A 6,000-nucleotide genomic window follows, 5' to 3' on the forward strand; every position below is an offset into this window, starting at 1 on the left:
ACAGCGCCGGAAAGGATCTTGGCTCTGGCACGTGACAAGTTCACGCCCCCGGCTCCGATGAAGAAGGATCCCGCAACTCGCGATCGATCCAGGTATTGTGAGTTCCATCGGGAATACGGTCATTTGACCTCGGAATGCTACAACCTCAAAAGGCAAATCGAGGCTTTGATCCAACGGGGTGAGCTGAAGGAGTTCGTGTTGCGCATGATTGGCGCTGCGGGCCCCACCGCGAACAGACAACAGTCTGGTCAAGGAGGAGGAACAGTCGCTTCTGCCGACCGAACCACGGCTACTTCCAATGCCAACCCACAACTCCACGTGGTAACCACCATACTGGGAGGTCCACAATATGGAGATTCGGCCCGACAACAGAAGAAATTCCTTAGGGCCGTGTCTCAGGAAGACGCTGCTATGCACGTCAACTTCACATATGAAGAACCTCCGTCCGTGCCTCACGAGACGATGTATTTCACCAATGAAGAGGCCAAGCGAGTTGTGCATCCGCACAATGACGCGATCTTGCTCAAAGCCCAAGTGGCCAATAACTTGGTGAAAAGGGTTCTCATTGATAATGGCAGCGCTGCTGACATAATTTTCAAGTCCACCCTAGAGCGCATGAAGCTCGGGGGGCTGCGCCCGACTCCGACCCAAGCGCCATTGTTTGGGTTCACTGGGGAAAAGGTCATGACCGAGGGCATTATCGACCTGCCAGTCACCTTTGGGACCCCTGGAGGAATCGAAGCCGTTCACATGGTCCCATTCCTAGTGGTCGATCAAGAGTCGCCCTACAACTTAATCATCGGGCGACCCACGTTGAACCGGCTAAGGGCAATCACTTCCACGTATCACCTACTGGTGAAGTTCCCTACCGAAGGAGGAATTGGCATTATGGCTGGAGACCAATCCCAAGCCAGAATATGCTACGTGCAAGGAGTTGATGGCAAGTCCGCGGGAAAAGTGGTCAACACAATCTTCCAACTGGAAGACGATTACCCATGCAACCCAATGGATGCAAGGAAGTTCGGAGAACTTGACCCCCGTGATGAAATCGAAAGACTTAAGGTGGAAACCTCCGATGATCTTGTGCCAATCGTCCTGGACGAATCGAAGCCTGATCAGGTTGTAAAAATCGGCACCCGACTTCCACTCGCCATCAAAACTCAGCTTACCGCCTTCCTTAGGGAGTTCAAGGATGTTTTTGCATGGACTCATGCGGACATGCCTGGAATCGATCCCGAGGTAATAGTGCACCGACTGAACGACGACCCAAAAGTCGCCGAAAAAGTGCAGGCTAGACGAACGTTCAACCCAGAACGATACCTGGCCATAAATGAAGAGGTCGAGAAACTCCTCACCGCAAACTTCATTCGAGAGGCTAAGTACCCCAAGTGGGTCACCAACGTGGTAATGGTAAAAAAGCCCAACGGGAAGTGGCGAATTTGTATAGACTATAAAGATCTTAACAAAGCCTGCCCTAAGGACTGCTTTCCACTCCCGCGCATCGAACAACTGGTGGACGCCACGGCTGGCCATGAACTTCTAAGCTTCATGGACGCTTATTCAGGCTACAACCAAATTCGAATGCACGAGCCCGATCAAATTAAGACGACCTTTGTCACCGATCGAGGTCTCTACTGTTACAAGGTCATGCCTTTCGGCCTTAAGAATGCGGGAGCAACATACCAACGCTTGGTAAATCGGATCTTCGCCGATCAAATCGGCAAGACGATGGAAGTATACGTGGACGACATGCTCGTTAAAAGCCTACTGGCAACTAATCACGTACGCGACCTAAGGGAGATGTTCACAATCCTCCGCCGATATAAAATGAAGCTCAACCCCAATAAATGCGTATTCGGGGTTGAATCCGGAAAGTTCCTCGGTTATATCGTCAGCCGACGAGGCATAGAGGCGAACCCGGAAAAATCAAGGCACTCCTTGAAATGAAGTCGCCGAGACGAGTCAAAGAGGTACAAAGCCTGACCGGTCGGATTGCCGCTCTGACACGCTTCGTGTCTAAAGCCACCGACAAGTGTCAACCGTTCTTCAAAGCTCTGAAGAAGACGGACGGCTTTGAGTGGACGGACGAATGCGAAAGTGCCTTCCAAGAAATGAAGGCTTACTTTGGGTCCCCACCATTCCTCTCTAAACCAAGAGAGGGCGAGACGCTATACGTGTATCTCGCCGTCTCTGAAAGAGCTGTAAGTTCTGTCCTTGTCCGCGAAGAAAACAAGATCCAGTGGCCGATCTACTACGTGAGCAAAGCCTTACTCGACGCGGAAACGCGCTACACCGAGATTGAGAAACTTTTTTTGGCTCTCGTAACGGCAGCAAAGAAGCTACGACCGTACTTCCAAGCTCACCCAATTGCGGTGCGAACTGAGCATCCAATCGGTAAAGCTCTTCAAAAGGGAACATCGACTCGCATGGCGATCTGGTCTCAAGAATTGAGCGACTACGGGATTGAGTTCCACCCAAGAACGGCTATAAAGGGGCAGGCCTTAGCCGACTTCGTGGCAGAATTCTCCTACGCTCCCGATATGGGAAGAGCGGAAGCCGACCTTAGCGACGATACGCTAACTCGGAAAAGGAAGGTAGACCCAACGGGTCCCATCTGGGAGTTATACGTAGACGGAGCATCTAATGCTCGGGGGGCTGGCGCCGGAATAATCCTGATTAATCCCGACGGGGAAAAGCTGCGATACGCCCTTCACTACGGCTTCCAAGCCTCCAACAATGAAGCTGAATACAAAGCGCTCATTGTAGGGATAGAACTGGCACAGAAACTCGGCTCCCATAACCTACGAATACACTGCGACTCGCAGTTGATCGTAAACCAGGTTAGAGGAGATTACACCGCCAAGGAACCCAACATGATCGCGTACCTGGCTAAGACAAACTCCAAACTCGATGCCTTCTCTTGGTTTGAGATTCACCAAATCCCGAGAGAACAAAATTCGGAGGCTGACGCGCTTGCTCGCCTCGGATCTGGCATCGACGAAGACGGATTGGGGACCGTACCCATTGAATCTCTCCCACGACCATCCGTCTCCCGAGACGAAGTCGGGACCATAGAGATGGCATCTCAGCCTACTTGGATGGACTCAATTGTCGAGTTTTTGCGAAGAGGGGAACTCCCCGAAGACCGCAAGGAAGCCGATAAACTGAGGGCCTTAGCATCCAAATACACGCTCCGTGAGGGCACACTCTATAAGCGCGGTTACTCGACGCCGCTGCTCCGATGCCTCGATAGCGTTGAGTCGACCAAGGTCCTCCGCGAAATCCATGAGGGCATCTGCGGAAACCACGCCGCGGGAACTTCCCTTGCGCTCAAAGCGCTTAAGCAAGGCTATTTCTGGCCTACCATGAAGCGAGATGCTTGCGAATGGGCAAGGCGTTGCGATAAATGCCAGCGCTTCGCGGAAATTCCGCGACAGCCCCCGACCCCGTTAAGCAGCATCATTGTCCCACGTCCCTTTGCTAAGTGGGGCGTGGACATCATTGGCAAGCTCCCTAGAGCGCCAAGGCAATACGAGTACGCCATTATCGCCATCGACTACTTCACTAAGTGGGTAGAGGCCGAGCCGCTTGCCAGAATAACTGAAGCAAACACGACAAACTTCATCTGGAAGAACATCATATGCAGGCACGGTATCCCCGCCTCGATTGTGACCGACAACGGGGCACAATTTGACAATGCGCGAGTAAGAGATATCTGCGATCAACTGAAGATCAGCAAGACCTTCTCCTCGCCACGTCATCCTCAGGCCAACAGCCAAGTCGAGGCAGTCAACAAGACTATCAAAAGCAACCTGAAAAAGAAGCTCGAAGACAAGAAAGGCGCCTGGGCCGAGGAATTGCCATTCGTCCTATGGGCATATAGGACAACCGCGCGAAACGCCACCGGTGAGACGCCATTCTCCCTTGCATATGGGGTCGAGGCCGTGGTTCCAATTGAAACCGAGGTATCCACGTTCCGAGTCGATACATTCGACGAAGCGCACAACGACGAGGCCATGCGCCTTGAGTTGGACCTGATCGATGAAAAGAGAGCGGAAGCATTCAGACGCCTCGCCGCACAGAAGCGCAAGGTCGAAAGATACTACAAATCCAAGATCAAAAGGCGAACCTTTGCCGTCGGAAGCCTCGTCCTCAGACGAGTGTTCCAAAACACACAAGTCCAAGGCGCCGGCGTCCTAGGCCCGAACTGGGAAGGCCCTTACAGAGTCCGCAAAGTCATTCACGACGGGACATACTACATCGAGCACACGGACGGAACTCCGATTCGCCAACCGTGGAACGCGGAGCACTTGAGGCAGTACTATCAGTAGCTAGCGTCCCCCGCTTTTTTATCGCTTTTCTTTCCCATTTTCAATAAGGCCTACGAGCCAATGTTTTAGGATTTAAATTTTCTCGCAAGTTTTTTCGCAAAAGTAATAAAACTCAAGTTTTCCGTTCCAAATTTTGTTTTATGCAAGTTTTCTGGTTATCGAACAATTAACTTATAACCCAAAAACTTGGGGGGGCTAGCTATGGTAAGGAAACTCTCAAAAGAACACGCTCCACCAAAAAACGTAAGACGCGTAAAGGCGCAACCCGTAAGACGCCTACATGGCGCAACCTAAGACGCCTACATGGCGACGTAAGTCGCGTAAAGGCGCAGCCTGTAAGACGCCTACATGGCGCAACCTAAGACGCCTACATGGCGCACGTAAGTCGCGTAAAGGCGCAGCCCGTAAGACGCCTACATGGCGCACGTAAGTCGCGTAAAGGCGCAGCCCGTAAGACGCCTACATGGCGCAGCCTAAGACGCCTACATGGCGCACGTAAGTCGCGTAAAGGCGCAGCCCGTAAGACGCCTACATGGCGCAACCTAAGACGCCTACATGGCGCACGTAAGTCGAGTAAAGGCGCAGCCCGTAAGACGCCTACATGGCGCAACCTAAGACGCCTACATGGCGCACGTAAGTCGCGTAAAGGCGCAGCCCGTAAGACGCCTACATGGCGCAACCTAAGACGCCTACATGGTGCACGTAAGTCGCGTAAAGGCGCAGCCCGTAAGACGCCTACATGGCGCAACCTAAGACGCCTACATGGCGCACGTAAGTCGCGTAAAGGCGCAACCCGTAAGACGCCTACATGGCGCAACCTAAGACGCCTACATGGCGCACGTAAGTCGCGTAAAGGCGCAGCCCGTAAGACGCCTACATGGCGCAACCTAAGACGCCTACATGGCGAACGTAAGTCGCGTAAAGGCGCAGCCCGTAAGACGCCTACATGGCGCAACCTAAGACGCCTACATGGCGCACGTAAGTCGCGTAAAGGCGCAGCCCGTAAGACGCCTACATGGCGCAACCTAAGACGCCTACATGGCGCACGTAAGTCGCGTAAAGGCGCAACCCGTAAGACGCCTACATGGCGCAACCTAAGACGCCTACATGGCGCACGTAAGGCGCAGCCCGTAAGATGCCTACATGGCGCAACCTAAGACGCCTACATGGCGCACGTAAGTCGCGTAAAGGCGCAGCCCGTAAGACGCCTACATGGCGCACGTAAGTCGCGTAAAGGCGCAGCCCGTAAGACGCCTACATGGCGCAGCCCGTAAGACGCCTACATGGCGCACTCAAGACGCCTACATGGCGCACGTAAGACGCCTACATGGCGCAACCCAAGACGCCTACATGGCGCGATTTGAGACGTCCACGTGGCACAATCCGGCACACGTAAGGCACCTACGTAGCATGGCTGACTCGCAGTTGAAAATACTTAAGAACGCAAACCATCCAAGTGACTGGCGTGTTTGAAAAAGTATCCTGCCGAGGTAAAAGGATGGACAAAATCATTGACACAAACAAGTGACCATCCATGCATGCCATAGAAGATGAATGTGCGAAAACATTCATAAAAATAAATGAATAACTCCTCATAAAAGAAAGGGGCAACTGCCTCAAAACCGAGAAAGCATGCGCTAAGACAAGTGCGCTAAAAGGAAATATCCTA

This window comes from Urtica dioica, chromosome 5 (assembly GCF_054948205.1).
Source record: "Urtica dioica subsp. dioica isolate 48M chromosome 5, U.dioica_male_clone48M_v1_H2, whole genome shotgun sequence".
In the NCBI taxonomy this organism is placed as follows: Eukaryota; Viridiplantae; Streptophyta; class Magnoliopsida; order Rosales; family Urticaceae; genus Urtica; species Urtica dioica.